The following is a 16,961-nucleotide window of genomic DNA, read 5'->3' as shown; positions in this document are numbered from 1 at the left end:
AAGTTTTGTACATTTTCAGTCCTTTACTCCCAATCCACTTTTAAGTAGCCATCCTAGTGTGACAATACATGAAACCTGTGATTAAGCAAAATTAACCAATGCTAACATTCTCTTTTCGCAAAAATAAGAAACAGCATCTTGTTTTTGTACTTATTTTGGGAGAGGAAGGGATGAATGTTCCATCTGAGAGAATGCCTATGTAAATCAGAGACTACTACCCAAATGCATGTAGTATCAAACCAGTAAATGCTATTTATTCCCTGAGCTTCAGGCACCCTGCAAGGCACAACATGGTCTGCATCAGCTGAGTAGGATAAGATGTGGCATTAAAAACTTTTAAGAGCATGACTAGTTCAGTCAACTCATAATTTTCAAGGCAAGTAAAACTATAGTTGTACAATCCAATGCAGAGTTCTCTTTACTTTGTTTTCAGGGGAAATAGAAAAGAAAAAGCCAAATCAACCTTGTAACAGGTAAAAGATTGTATATTTCCAATGTCATAGTCATTTAATCACCCACTTCAATAATCTAGTTTTTACCTGTTCATTTGCTGAGGAGAAAATGGTTTTGACTGATCCAAAAACATCTTCAACAGGCCTTGCAGCATCCACCTGCCAATTGAGAACTTGGTTGTTGCTGCTGCAGGAACCAAAACAGTCATTTGTTCATAAACTCATGAAGATGAAAGATTGCTTACCTTCCGTACCTTCCCCTTTGAAGCATAATAATTAACCAGAAGCAGAGTGGACTCTTGAAAAACTCGAAGCGTTTCTTTATTGTTTCAATGTTATCATCTTCTCTTCCCTAAGATTTTGGGTGCAAGTCAAATGCGATCCTTTCTTTGTCCACAATAAGGAAGAAACCTACATTTGTAAAAGCACTAAACAGAAACCATGACCATGTCAACTTGGCTTACACAAACTTAACCTGGTTTCTGGATAGAAGGCGCTTTGTCATCTCCTCTTCTGGACAATCAAGAAACAGTATGAAATCTGGTTCAATCTTTGTCTACAGAAAAGAAGAGTTGAATTTTAAGTCAATCTTTTAAGTATGGCTTTGACAAAGTGATGGTTTTGTCAGAAGCCCAGTACACTGGGATTAGGTGAATACAAGTTTAAATTGGAAGGAGGATGCATTGTGTTCAAAACTCAAACTTTCAGTTGAAAAACATACATACAAGTTTCTCAAACGTTCTAACATTCTCTTCATCTCTGGGGAAGCCATCAAGAAGAAATTTGTCATTGTCAGTTTCTTGCATAGCTTTTTGAATAAGCCTAACCGTTATATCAGATGGAATGAGTTTCCCCTCATTCATCATGTTCTGGATCATGGTGCTGCAGAATGAATAAGGACATGATGACAGTATGAAGCAGAGAGTAAGAACTATTCCAACCATAACCATAATCTCACAAAAATTCTACATCAGATCCATTTCAACTACATAATATCATGCCAATGTTGTATAGTCAATACCATGGAATCAAACATTGTTCAACTGATACTTCGAGTCTGTTGTTTAGGTGGAAAATGTTTTCCGGAAAACATTTTCCACATTTTGTTGTTTGGTTGTCAATTAATTTGGGAAAATGATTTCCGATGGAAAAGAACTTACACCGAGAGAAGGAAAATAACTTCCTTATCTATCATTCTAAAGTTATTTTCCTTCACATAGCTTTCACAGCTTTGGGGCTAGGACTGATATGTTGTCAATGTTTTACCGGTCTGTTGAAGTAGAGGAATGCAGATTATGTCTTTGCAGCTCTTATCACATGTCAAACATTATGATCTTTTGGCAGTAGGCAGGATTCAGGAAATTCTCAAAATTATCCACCACTGCAGCTGCAAAAGTGCATACAGCAGAAGCCCATATGAGGACAACAGCAAAGTAGTTGACAGCATTTGATTACTTTGCAACGGCATGAATAAAGAACTTCACAATAAAAACTGACAATATAATCCGGAATGAAATGGTGTCCTCACTCGTTGAAATTAAACCGGGGGGAAAAGTGAAAGGAGAAAAAACTTAAAAGAAAAGCAGAAACAGCAAATAAAGTTGACATGAGTTTTCTAATGTCTTCTGATCAGCGGATCAGGTCATAAGCCGCTCTGACAATTGGTATTTAAAGGCCAATGAATAAAAGGTACTCAATAGTTGCTATCTATCCCCAAAAAAAAAAAAAGGATTTGCACTGGAGCACAGTAATTGTTAAAAAGTCGTAGCAGCAGTCATTTTCTTTTCTTTACTAGCTAGTACTTAGAAGCGCACCTGCCAAATTGAAATTAAAATGGCCGTTTTGAAGTAGGAGATCTAAGTGATGGAAAGTGGAGAAGACGGTGGCGGACTGCGTCCAAAACGAAGCCACCGGTTAGGGTATGGTATAATGTGCTTCTAGGATATTAAACCTTTACAATTTGCCTCTATATGTATTGAATTGTTCCAGATTTTCTATCCAACTGATGCGACAACATTTAAAGCAGGGATTTGAGTCACCCTGGGCTTTATTAAGGTGCTTTTATGTACCAATGGTTCTCATTCTATACCATGAATAAGGTTTTTGATTTTGGAGCTGAAATCTTGGTTTGTATTCCTATATAGGATCCTCTGCATTTATGTTCTTCTCCCTATATCACTTTTTATTTCCTAAAGTTGAACATTTTAGCTTTCATTTTTCTTTGGGCTTTTTTGGTTTCAATTTTTCATTTTCCCTGCTTTTTCAAAGGTACAACATAATGACATGATCATACTATACCAATAAAGAATAGTGTTTAGTTAGGTTTTCTTGACTTTTAACTCTTTTTTCCCAACTCCAATGCAATAATGAAAAAAAACCAAAAAATGTGTTTTATTTAGTTCATTTCACTAAAGATGTTACCTCTAGTGTAGAGGTTATTTAATTTTTTCTAGGATCACTGATTTGAGACAACAAAAAAAAATGTTGCGGCATCCAATTTGATAAAAGAGCCTCTTCTCCCCTTAACGATTTTTTTTAAAAGGAAGATAAAAAGTCAATTAATTAGCATCATTAATAATTCCATTTAAGAATTCATGGTGTAATATGAATAAATATTTTATAAAAATGATAATATGATTATAATGGATAGAAACTAAAAATACCTTGTAATAAAATGAATGTTTTGAAAGTAGAAAAACATTTGCAACATATTAACAAACATATCAGAAAATATTTTCACTGACAAACCAAACATCGAAAAATGATGAAAAAAGGAATTTGGAAAATATTTTCACTAAGGGTCCGTTTGTTTCGGGTGAAAATGTTTTCCAGGAAAACATTTTCCTAATTTCTCGTGTTTGGTTGCACAAAAGTTACTGAAAACATTTTCCTATGTAAAATATTTTCACTCATCTTATGGAAAACAACTTCCCTTCCAAACTTACTGAAGTTGTTTTCCCAAATGCATGCATCTTGCCTGTAATATGTTCCAAACTTACTGAAATCATCTTGTAGTATGTTCTTTGTTTTTTTTAGTGTAAACAGGAGGACTCGAACCCAAAACCTCTTCCTTACAGTACTCCCTCCCCCGTACCACCCAACCCAACCCAACCCTTCCCCTAGTATATTCAAAATAAAAAAAAAATCTCGTCATGCTCATCCTATGCTAATAATTAATTATGTATAATAGGGATATTCTTTTCTAGAGAAACTTTCAGCAGTGAGAGTGCAAGATATATGTCACAATAAGCATTGCATGTGATTGATGTTTGACACTAAATGACCAGTAATTTGTTTATTGCTTAAGGAGATAATTTTTTATTCATATATACATTTCTCCAAGATTTTTTAAAGTTAAACAATGAGATAAATTTTCTTATTTTGCATGGGAAGAAGTATGTAGTTATAATGTGTAGAAAGTAAAGATAGAGATAAAAGTGAAAATATTTCAAAAGTTAAACAAACATCAGAAAAATGAAGTAAGAAAATATTTTCAATAAGCTAACCAAACACCTGAAAATGATGAAAGGGAAATGATTTTCATGGAAAATTACTTCCATGGAAAATATTTTCCCAAGGAAAACATTTTACATCCAACCAAACAAACCCTAAATAACAAACACTGGAAAATTATGAGAAGGAAGTGATTTTCCAGGAAAATGACTTCTATGGAAAATATTTCCTAGGGAAAATAATTTCAGTCCAACCAAACGGACCTTCGTGCTCAATATTCTGAGAAATAAAATTGTAAGAACAATAAATGAAGGGAAAAGCAAGAGTATATACCCATGCTCTGAGCCAGCTTTGATTTCTTTCCTGAGAAGATCACCGGAACTAAGGTGGCTATAACCAAATTGTTCAACAATTTTGGCACACTGAGTCCCTTTTCCACTTCCTGGACCACCTGTTAGATGCATAATCCAAAGCCATCCCACCGTAAGAAAGAATAAAAGAAGTGATACAAGTATACTGAGAAAGGTCACAGATTGACAATTACAAGGTCAGAAACACTAAAATTATTGATCAAAAGGAAAACCATATTCATGTGAGTTTGTTAGGGTTATTGCAAAGGAAAATTGAAGAGAAAAAGCAAAAGAAACTCGGATGCTGACACATAGGTGGCTGTGTATGGTTACTGAATTCGGCAACCAAATATCTAAAAACAAAAACAGGTCTTTAATTAACAACTTCAGGTGCCATGACAATGAAACACAGCCAAATCAAGGAATGAAAAAAAATACTTTCTTTTCTGCCAAATAGAGGGTTTCAGAAAAGGACGGAGCAACTAAAACTCGTTCACTCAACTAAGCCAAAGGAACTAAAAGCACTATGAAGCCATTCTTTGAAATAAATGAATTTGGTGCAGCGCAGATTACTAGCTCCTTTTATTATTCACTCCCTTGCTAATAAAAGATATAAAAGCCTTGCAGGTGTTCCTTCCAGTCACAAGCAGCAAATTTGGTTCCATATGGTCTACACAACTAGAAAGGCAGACTTGATGAGACAATTTTCCAAGATGATTTTGAAAATATTTGGCAGTTTATCTGTTTGATTGAAATCTGTGTCAACATGTCTTTTGCTCAACTTTCTCGAGTTTCTTGGACTTGTATCCTCTGTTATCTGGAGGAAAGATAATAAGTAGAGATCCACCTTCAAGATTTGTTGAAAAAGCTGTGTACAATTCATGAGTTTAATTAATGATGCGAAGGACAGTTGAGATCATAGGGAAATACTCTCAAACAGGAGTTGCAGATTGGAGAAGACAACTCGAGTGAGAGAGTGAGAAGTAGTATTATTGCAGAGATGAGAAGAGGATTGAAATGAAGTGAATACAATTAAAAAGATTGTTCAGAACTTCCTTCCCCCCATCTCCCTAGCTCCTTTTATACACACTTGCTAACCGACTTCCAATTCCGGAACCTTTCTATTTCCGTAACAACTTTCTGCACAAACTTTCCTTTCCTGCACACCTTCCATTTTTGGCTACTAACTAATTAACAATATGGTTGACATAGCGTAACTAACTCAACCACCTGGCTGATGTGGCATAACAAACTCCTGACAGTACACTCCAGCTGGCATCATTCTTTCCAGACGTAACAATACTCCCTTTCCCCAAACAGTTCTTGTCCTCAAGAACTGACGTGACGGTATTGCTGGTGAAGATCAAACCAGTACTCATACGTTGCATCCTCTGGGAAGCTGTTGCTCTATTGCACCAAAACTTGTGTAGCAGCAGCTCACCCTCTACGTACCAATCTCCTATCCAAAATGGCAATTGGTTCCATGAGCAATTGACCCTGATCAGTTACACGAGTGGGAATGTGTTGCTGCATTGGATGATCCCCTACATGCTTCTTCAGAAGGGAAACATGGAATGTGGGGTGTATCTTGACATCTTGGGAAAGGTGTAGTGTGTAGGCAACTGAACCAACCCTTGCAATGATCTGAAAGGGTCCAAAATACCGTGGAGACAGCTTCTGACACGAGTGATATCTGAGTGAATGCTGTCTATACGGTTGGAGCTTAACATAAACCCAATCCCCTTGCTCAAAGGTTCTCTCAGACCTGTGTTGATCAGCCTGCTGCTTCATGCGGTGTTGAGCGTTCTGCAAGTTATGCTTCAGCAGATGTAGAGTGGCCTCTCTTGCAGCCAGGCTTCTATCCACACTATCAACAGTTGAATTGCCCAGTATGTAAGGGAGGTGTAGGAGAGGTGACTGGCCATAGAGAACCTCATATGGAGTGGTCCTGATAGCTGAGTGAAAGTTTGTGTTGTACCAGAACTCTGCCAGTGGTAACCAAAAACACCATTGCTTGGGGTGATCACTACACATGCATCTTAGATCATTTTCCAAGCATCGATTAACAACCTCAGTCTGGCCATCTGACTGAGAATGATAAGCAGTAGATAAACACAACTGCACTTTCAACAGATGAAACAATTCCCTCCAGAAGTGACTAATGAAAGTGGTATCCCTATCACTGACTATAGTCTTAGGGAGGCCATAGAGCCTATAGATATTATCCAGAAATGCCTATGCCACTGAGAGTGTCGTGTAGGGGTGCTTGAGGGCAATGAAGTGAGCATACTTGCTGAGTCTATCCACCACCACAAGAACAGTATCTTTCCCATAAGAGGGAGGTAGGCCTTCCACAAAATCCATGGATATGTCAGACCACACACGTTCTGGAATGCATAATGGTTGTAGTAGGCCTGGATATGTTACATTCTCCCCCTTATGCCTCTGATAAACATCACATGAAGCCACATATTGTTCGACATCTCTCTGCATGTGCCTCCAGTACACCAGCTCCTTAAGTTTCTTATAAGTCACCTGCACACCTGAATGCCCCCCAATGGGTGTATCATGCCACAATTGAATGAGTTTCTGCCATAAAGCAGGATCATTTCCTACTACCAACTTGCCATTCCTCCTCAATTGTTGATGCTGGTAGGAGTAGTGCACCTGCTGCGAATTACTTGTAGGGTCCTGTAATTGCTGGATAATGTCTTGTAACAAGGGGTCTTGATCACAACTTTGTTGAATCTCAGTAAGCAATGTAGACCGAATGACTGAAATAGGAGCTAAGATTGTTGGATTGATAGAAGGTTGTCTGGACAACGCATCAGCCACCACATTATCAACCCCCTTCCTGTAGTGAAGTTCATAGTCATACCCCATAAGCTTAGCTACCCATTTCTGCTGCATAGGCGTGGAGACCCTTTGCTCAATCATATATTTAAGACTTTGGTGATCAGTCTTAATGACAAAGTGCCTGCCCAACAAATAAGGCCTCCATTTTTGGACTGCACTTACAATTGCTAGCATCTCCCTTTCATACACAGAAAGTCCCCTATGCTTGGTGGCCAAAGCTTGGCTATAGTAAGCCAAAGGTCTGCCCTTCTGACTCAGTACTGCCCCAATACCTTCACCTGAGGCATCCGTCTCTATTTCAAAGGTCTGGGAAAAATCTGGTAGAGCTAGCACATGAGGGGAACTCATAGCCACCTTTAATGCTGAAAATACTGTTGTAGCCTCTTTTGTCCACACAAAGCTGTTCTTTTTGAGCAAGTCTGTCAAGGGCTTGGCCAGCTTCCCAAAATCTTTTATAAACCTCCTGTAGTAACCCCCTTAACTCCTTCAAGGTTGACGGTATAGGCCACTGCTGAATAGCCTGCACCTTCTGAGGGTCTGCCTATACTCCACCTCCTGAGATTACATGTCCCAAGTAAGCTACCTGTTTTTAAGCAAAAGAGCACTTGCTCTTCTTTACCTTCAAACTGTGTTGCCTCAGAGTGTTGAAAGTAATCTACAAGTGTCTGATGTGATCAGACCAAGTTGAGCTAAATATCAGAATGTCTGTGACAGTCCCACCTCCCCCTAAGGCGAACCAAAGGGGTCGGCGGGCCGCCTGCCCAACTCTCGCCGGGACTCAGTCGTTCACTACAGTCCTCAAATAAATTGCGATATAAAACTCAAGTATACATCAAGTGTTCCAACATTTACATACCAAAAGCGAAGCGGAAACTAATTCCCCAAGCGAGGAACTTACACGTACATCCATTCAAGTCCGAACGCTCTTACAAAACCCTAATAACAACTATTACACAAGATGGGATCTAAAACTCAAACCATCCATGAGATAATCCGTCCATTCACATGATTAAGCACTACAAGCGATTTCTTCGTCTCGAACCCTGTGGAGGGGGAAAAATATAGTTTTGGGGTGAACTAAACGCTCAGTGAGTAACCAGAAAATCAGTAATCAAATATATTTCACAATCGTTCATTTCAATGATGTCATGAATCAAAATCCAACGTACAGTTATTGCTCTCGTGAGCCAGTGAAATCATTGCACTTAAACACCCAACGCTCAAAAGATCCAGTAACAGACATACAGAAATAAGGAGCCATTTGCTCCAAACGAACAGAGGTGGAGACATCGGCTCCAGGTACATAGTAGATGGGACGTTGGTGTTCAGCACAAGACTCCCCAAGACCTCATTTAAGCCAAAACATTTCATGGACTCACATGCCGGCACACATGATATGCAAACGAGTAATAATGCAAGAAATAGTTCCAAAGTAACTTTGCAAATAGTTTGGAGGTCACTCACCAACACAGCTCATGATCCATCATCCATCATATACAGTTTCGTAGATTGAACTCAAGCCCTACAACTCAAATCCAAGGCAACCAAGCACTCTCAAAGGTCGGACAGCATTTCCCCTTACTTTCTTTATTTTGCCAACCTACAAATATTCACCAAGTCTCATAGTAATTAACCACAATTACACATACGATTTGTAAACGATAAATCATATCCAATTAGGGCCACAATACCCTTCAATCAAGCCAATTAGAAGCTTAAAGCCAACCATAAGAAAATCCCCAAATAAAACCCTAGAAACCGGAATTTTGCCCTACAAGCGGAAATTTTCGTAAACAATTGCAATTAACGTATTTAGGGTCCATTTAACACCATAACAATCCATCAATTCAAGACCAATTCATGCTTAGCATATAAAATCGGAAAAATGCCCAATAAATCAGAAATTCACCATAACTTCCTTCAACCCATGAAATACTCCACAAATAACATACATGATCACCACAAACCATTAATTAACCAAATTTAGAACAAAAGGGAACTTGTTTATCCAACTCACCTCAAGTTCAAGAAAGCTATCAACTTAGCACTCCCCTTCCAAAACCAATCCATCAAAAGCTTTAAACCACCATAGTGAGCCCTTGTATGAAATAGTTTGCAAAATCATCGGTTAAAACTCAAGATATTTGGCAAAGATTGAACTAGGAAAATTGAGAGTATTTCTCTCTATGAAGCTCGGATGAACCAGGGAAGAAAATGAGATATTTTGGGCAAAACAATGAGATAAGAAGGAAGAAAAGGCAGCCGGTCAAAGCTGACCGGCTGTGACACGTCACAATCCGGCCGGATTCTTGGTCGGATTCGAGGCAGAGGCTGATCCAATTTTTTTTCAAAACTGCACGGCAATCTGGCCAGCTATCCGGCCAGAAACTGGCCGGATTTCCGGCCGGATTTGGCCACTTCACTTTTTCCAAAATTTTTCTTCTTTTTCCAAGTTCAAAACTGCGATCCTCTCGTCCAACAGAAATATACATAAAATGAAAAACCCTACTTTTCGAGGCGTCACAATGTCGTCAAAGAAAACCAATATGAACTTCCTCAAATACGGTCTAAATACAGTATTCATCAAACTTTGGAAGGTGGAAGGTGCATTGGTTAGGCCAAAGGGCATTACTACAAACTCATAATGCCCTTCATGAGTTCTGAAAGCAGTTTTAGCGATATCATCATCACACATTCTTATCTGATGGTAACCAGATCTGAGATCCAGTTTAGTGAAGAAATGAGATCCAAACAATTCATCAATCAGTTTCTTTACCACTGGTATGGGGAATTTGTCCTTCACAATAGCTGTATTTAGTTCCCTGTAGTCGATGCACATCCTCCATGTTCCATTCTTCTTTTTGACCAAAACCACTGAAGAAGAAAATGGAATTGTACTGTGCCTGATGACCCCAGATTGTAGCATTTCCTGAATCAGTTTCTCAATCTCATTTTTCTGGAAGACAGGGTACCTGTACGACCTTACATTCACAGGTACAGTTCCTTCCTTGAGTACAATTTGGTGATCATGACCTCTGTGCGGGGGAAGTTCAGAAGGTTCTTTGAAAATGTCCTCAAACTCCATTAACAGCTCATTCAGTTCACTTGCTTCAGACCCCTGGACAGGATCTGCCACCTGCAAGCTCCCCTCTAGCTGATAATAGTTGCCTTCCTGTTCATTTGATGCTGCCTGCACAGGCACAATGAAGCATAGTTGTGCAGAAGCAATCTGCTCAGGTTTATGCAGGATCTTCTGCATGGTCCTTCTTTTCACCAGTTGAATGGCCTATTGGCCCTTCCTTCGCAACACTACCTTCTTTTTCCCTTAATAAACTCCATTTTCAGTTCCCCAAAGTTCCACTTGATATCCCCCAATGTTGACAGCCATTGCATCCCCAGTAACATCTCACAGCCCCCCACAGGTAATACCATAGCATCAACCATGAATGTCTGGTTCTGCATCTGCCAAGTAAAGTCAGGACACAGTCTGTTGGTGGTGATTTTGTTGCCATCTGCCACTTCCACCACCAGAGATGGTACTTCTTGCAACTTCAGACCTAGCTTGTTAATTAGATCTGGATGGACAAAGTTGTGAGAGCTTCCACAGTCAATGAACATATTTACTGAGATCCTTCCCACATGGCCAGTCACCCTCATTGTTCTAAACTTTGGGACAGCTGTAAAAGTCATGGCACTTAAAGAAATGTGAGCCAAGTTACCCTATGAGGCTTCTCCCTCCCCCTCAGATTCTACTTCCAGTTCCTCACCCTTATCCTCTGCACACACCTCCAAATGAAATAGCTGTCTGTTCCGACACCTATGGCCAACTCCATACTTTTCGTCACATAGAAACAAAGACCTTTCATTTTTTTTTCATCCATCTCAGTAGAGGTCAGTCTTTTGAATGGTCTTCTGATATAACCTTCTGGAGCCTTTTCACCCCTCTCCTGGCTAGGAGTAGGCAGCAATGCCTTATCATCTCTTCTCCAAGCTCGATCAAGGTTGATCTCCTTCTTCCAGGATCCTTCAGAATTCCTGTCTCTCCTTCACCTATTTTCCACATTCGAGTGGAAGCCAGCTTTATTTACTCCTTTCCTCTGCAGAGTCAAGATCTTGGCTTCCTCCAATTTAGCTAGTGTTCTGGCATGTTGCAACGTCTTAGGCATGAACTGTGAGGACTCGCAAATTTCTTGTATTTTTTCTCAAAAATACCCTTTTATTTGAAAATTATTATTTATCAAAGCCCACTACCCAAATATTTCACACTAAGTGTGAATAAACCTAGAAAATAGGGTTTTATGCTTCGGTTTCAAGTTTGGAGCGAAATTAGGGTTTTCGCGATTTTTCGCCGGATGAATTTTCGGTACAGAGTAAGGATTAATTTGGGGATTAAAAGTGACTTTTAAGTGAGAAATAATATGTGACTAGTGGCAATGATATAAGGTTAGTGAATTGGAAGTAAAAACCCTAGTACGTGAGTTTTTAAGAAAAACGGCGCGAACCGGCGGGTCCCGCGCACTACCGATTGAACGCACTGCTTGACCACCATTTTTCCTTACCAAACAAATTTATTGAACTTGAGCAAAATATCTTCTCTCTTGGCAACAAGCTTGACCGAATGTGAGGCTAGGAAATAACAAGAGAAAGAGAAAAGAAAGAAAGGTGGTGGTGGTGACACTTGTCACCACCTCAAGGCTTCTTGACCCAAGACTAAGACCATCCATTTAACTCCAAAACTTAGTATTTTTTCCTCTTCATTTTGTTGCTGCTGGCCGAGAGAGAGAAGAGGGAAAACACCAAAGGAAAACATTTCATTTCATCTTCAATCCAACAACTTAGTGAGGAATCAAACAAAATAAACCGATTAAACTTGTTCTTGAGTGACTAGTTAGTGAGTTGTGGTGAGTTTTTTGAAGGAGAAAGCTTGGGCTACTCTTAGTGACCTCTAGACAAGGTAAGAAAGCTTATCTCTCTAAGTTTTACTTTTAATCTTGTTAAATTAAGCTTAACAACTTGATTTAGTGGTGGAATCATGGATGATTATCATGTTTTAGTAGTTTTTTCCTTTTTATTTCATGAACTAGGGTTTGGGGAAATTCTGCCTAATTTGTTGTATGATGCTTATATGTTGCAATTGAGGTTTTATAAGGTGTTTTGGTAGTGATTGGAGTGAGAAATTAAGGAAAGTTCCACTCAAAACTAGAAATTCCAGAATCTGGAAATTTTCCCCAACATTCTGTCTGAATTTATATCTGTATGTTAGAGGCCGATTTTGCCTTAGGTCAAAGAAGGAAAGTTGTATAGAATGGTATTTTATAGGTGCCTACAAAATTTCAGCTCAATCGGAGCAACGTATGACGTAAAAAGTCCAAAATACCCTTCCTGTTTTAAGTATTTCCCCAGCAGTCCGTTTCATCAGTTTGTCCAGTTTATCACATTTTTTGACCAGGATCCATTCTCATTTAGCTCTGGACCAAAACATGAAAGTTGTAGCATTCTGAATTAGATTTCAAATGCCTCTAAGAACACATGATTTGGACTTTTGTACACTGAGTTATGTCCATTACAGTGTAATGCGATTAAACAGCCGACGAATTGGTTTCTGGTTTAGTAATTTGAGAATTTGACCAAGTTACATTAGAAACTGGACTAAGTGACCTTCATGAACATTATAGCCCTGTGTCTTAGCTTCGAAACAGAATAGGTTACGTCTTAATCCGATAAGCGTAGCCTCGGATATGTTATTTCCGCATTCGCACGTCAAATCTGTCTTTTGCTAAATTGAATTTCTGCACTTGTTATTACTGTATTTCTTATTCTTATGATATTGTGAGCATATGGAACGGCTCTTGACTTGAATTGCTTATGTGTGATGTTGGGTTGTGGTTGAGAAAAAATAATGAAGCCAAAATGGCTGAAAAATTAGGTAAACACAAAGGGCGTGCTGCCCAAATTTTCGCCCGAGGGTTAGGTTTCTATTTGAACTTGTATACTTTTGTTTGGCCAATACCATGACCGGTTTTCCATTTTAAAACATGATTTTTCATCCGTGGGTTCAAACAACCCTCTTCTTACTTGAAAATTATCTTTACACGTTTTACTCCTAATTAGTCGGGTTTCTTTGTTTCCCTTAAATGTTTTGCTCGATAAACTGTAATATGTTCTCTTGTTCAACCTTAGGTTTCATTGGTGATTAAGGGTAATATCCGGAAGGATATTTTGCACGATATTTTGCATTTCTAGGTGAGTGTTCCTTATTTGATTCTATGGCTTGTTGTTATCATTTGCTAATGTGCTAAGTGCTTTTAATGATTTCCAAAACGAGCTTCCTAGGCGAGTGTGTACTTTATCGCACTCGACCTAAATAACTGTGCAATTTTCAAGGATTTAATGATTGAAATGTTACTTGCGCATGAATGTAAGCCTCTTGGGCTGAACTGGCCATTGCCCCTTGTTACCGGTCGTCTCGAGCCAGAAGCGGACTCGGTCGGGCGATTAGGGACTTGGGTGAACGTTTGGTATACTCGAGTATTACCCTGTAGGTTGGTGGAGACTGGCCAACGGCCAGGACGGGGGTGAATGAATGAATGAACGAACGATCGAACGAGGGTTATTGATAAACGAAAAATGCAGTTTCAAATGATTGGAGGAATAAGGGAAAATGTCAGGAGAACGAATGAATGAAATAACGAATTGCTCCTTGTGAGCCGTATCCTTTTAATGAATGTGTTACTATCGCTTTCCATTGTAAATGTTTCTTGAATTATTGATACTCCATGTTTAATGTATTGGATTGATTATCTGATTATGTGTTCGGAACCTCACTGGGCTTTTAGCTCATCTCTTTAGTTTTGTTTTCCTTACAGGGGAAGGCGAGCGAGGACGTGAGCTTGAGATAGACTAGCCAATCTAGTTTTGTTTCTTTTGTTTCTTTTGTAGTGGTTCTCGCCTAGTGCTTGGCACGGGCTGGATGTATGAAGGATTGAGAACCCTTGTATATTTGATGTTTATCTTCTCTTTTGGGTTGGCAATGTATATAAGTTCCGCTTTAAGTTTGGATCAATGCCCTATTTATTCTTGTGATTTATTTCAATTTTTAATTGAGGACTGTAGCGAACGACTGAGTCCCGGCGAGAGTTGGGCAGGCGGCCCGTCGAACCCTCTGGTACGCCTTAGGGGGAGGTGGGGTCGTTACATGAACACCCTCACAGCTAGCTGTATCTCTGTCTTCAAGCCACTGAGGAAACAACTGGTGGCATAATCTTCAGGAAGATCCACCCTATTTAGCAGCTCTTCGAACTGCTCTTGGTATTCCAGGATTGATCCTTCTTGTTTCAAGGCCTTCAATTCTCCCATTGGATCATCATACAAGCATCCTCCAAATCTAGACGCCATCTCCTTAATATATTCTTCCCAGGTAGGTAACTCTCTTGTGACACGAGATCTCAGAAAAATCTGATGCCATTGGAGAGCCTTCCCCTCCAAGTTCATCGCAACCATCTTCACCCGCACCTGAACTGGTGTCTCATTCACCTCAAAGAACTGTTCGATCTTGAACAACCACCCTTGGAAGTCCTCCCCATGGAATCTTGGGAATTCCAGATGAGAAAAATGCGTAGGGGCTTGGTAAGTTCTTCCCTGAGATACCTCATTTTCTGAAGGCAAATTCCTTGCAGATTGGCTTCTTTGCGAGTGCAGCTCCAACACCAAGTTCCTGAGGGCTGCCATCTTTTGCTCAAATTGCTCCTTCTGCTCCTTCATCATAGCCTTCACGCTTTCCTCTAATCTTCGGCTATCCTGCGATCTAGTACCCTCCGCCATTGTTATATGAGCTGGTCTGTCCCCCAGCTCTGATACCACTGATGCGAAGGACAGTTGAGATCACAGGGAAATACTCTCAAACAGGAGTTGCAGATTGGAGAAGACAACTCGAGTGAGAGAGTGAGAAGTAGTATTATTGCAGAGATGAGAAGAGGATTGAAATGAAGTGAATACAATTAAAAAGATTGTTCAGAACTTCCTTCCTCCCATCCCGCTAGCTCCTTTTATACACACTTGCTAACCGACTTCCAATTCCGGAACCTTTCTATTTCCGTAACAACTTTCTGCACAAACTTTCCTTTCCTGCACACCTTCCATTTTCGGCTACTAACTAATTAACAATATGGCTGACATGGCGTAACTAACTCAACCACCTGGCTGATGTGGCATAACAAACTCCTGACAGTACACTTCAGCTGGCATCATTCTTTCCAGACGTAACAATTAATCAGAACAGAAGTAGTCTATTTTGACTGAAAAATTGGATCAGAAGACACTTCCTGTGGATTTAAATATAACTAAGTGGAATATGACCGTTTAAATGCTCATAGAGGTTAGGAACAGGAGCAGAGAATCAACCCCAAATGCTCACCCAAGACAAAAACAACTTTGACCTTCTTCTGTTTTGGCAACCTTCCATCATGCTCCTCCTGTATTATGAAATCCTTTCATTGATCAGACTGAATATGATCCCTGCTGATTCTAGCTATATAAACTAAACATTAGCAAGCAAAAACATATCTACTGAGGCAATTCATCAAGTTAAAGCTCTGCACAAGTCCAGTAGTGCTTACCTTTCAATCCAATCACCCATTACCTAGATGTTGTGTGGAGATAGTATTCAGATGGAGCAAATCAAACATGTAATTGCCCAGAATTAAGAACATAATTCTTTAGCTGGCTCCTTAAACTGCCTATAAATTTAACCTCGAAAATCATGTCTAGAACAGATCAATACTTAAAAACTGTGATAGAGAACTAGGCTCCCAGAGATATCATACGCAACTTTTTAAATCACCATGCACTAGGCTTGCTCACTTCAAAATCATGGGCAAACAAAAAGCAGTATATGTCTACCTCGTTGGCAAAACCCATAATAGATTTTAGGAGAGCACAACAATTTCCCATTGAGGTAAGCTCCTCCAAAGTCAAAAACAAAATTTAACCCAAATATATTACCTTATAATCAGGCGATAATATCCTTCTGAAACATATTTATTTTACCAAATATGCAATTGCGGGTACTGAAAATTAACAAACAAAATCCAAACCACCCTTTAATCAAAGCTAAAACAATCATGTAGCACTAGGAGGATGATCAGCTATAACTAGACGTCACTTTCAGATGCCTTGCGAACAAGAAACAAGAACGTACCATTCCAAATTAAAGCACTGATTTCATGCAGTCAAACAGTCTAAGCCGCATAGAAAATTCTAGTGATTAAGATCAGAAAAAAAAATGGGGAGAAGAGAAAGGTACCCGGTACCGTTGTGGTAGTTGCTGGAAGTTTGCAAGAGACAAAGAAGAACCGAGAAACGTAATAGTAAGAGTAATGGAATAGCAGTATTTAGTAAGCTACTGAAATGGAATAAGTTATTCTATGCGTTAAAACTACGATGCTCTGTCTTTTTGGAAGGTTTATACAATTTTAAATTGCACCCAGGTTAGTTCTTCTTGACAAAATATTGCACCCAAGTTATTTGAATTCCACTATTTTCGTAAGCATATTACCCAACAACTTTAAACGTATTTTCCAATCAACATTTTTTGTACTACATTAATAAAAAAAGAGGTTTCAATAAATGTTTTATAAAAACATTTCAAAACATCTAATTGCTGAAAGATTATTTCAATTAATCAATTCATGACCTATAATAATTTGGCCAAGTTAAAAGCACAAATTTAAGAGTTCAAACCACAGGTTAAACATGAATAGTGTTGCTCGAAAATTATAGGTGTAAGAAATTTACATAATGATAAAAAAAAAAACTGCAATGGCTTAATTTGGATTCCGCTATTCCTCGTAAA

The 16,961-nt window shown here is 39.1% G+C and overlaps 1 pseudogene; it reads right to left on the bottom strand.

Annotated features, from left to right (window-relative positions):
* Nucleotides 1-228: 228 nt before the first annotated feature.
* Nucleotides 229-16,068, bottom strand: LOC113767012 (annotated as a pseudogene).
* Nucleotides 16,069-16,961: the final 893 nt, after the last annotated feature.

Source organism: Coffea eugenioides, chromosome 3 (assembly GCF_003713205.1).
Source record: "Coffea eugenioides isolate CCC68of chromosome 3, Ceug_1.0, whole genome shotgun sequence".
Classification (NCBI taxonomy): Eukaryota; Viridiplantae; Streptophyta; class Magnoliopsida; order Gentianales; family Rubiaceae; genus Coffea; species Coffea eugenioides.
The sequence above is the reverse complement of the archived record's forward strand: the minus strand, read 5'-3'. Positions and strand labels throughout refer to the sequence as shown.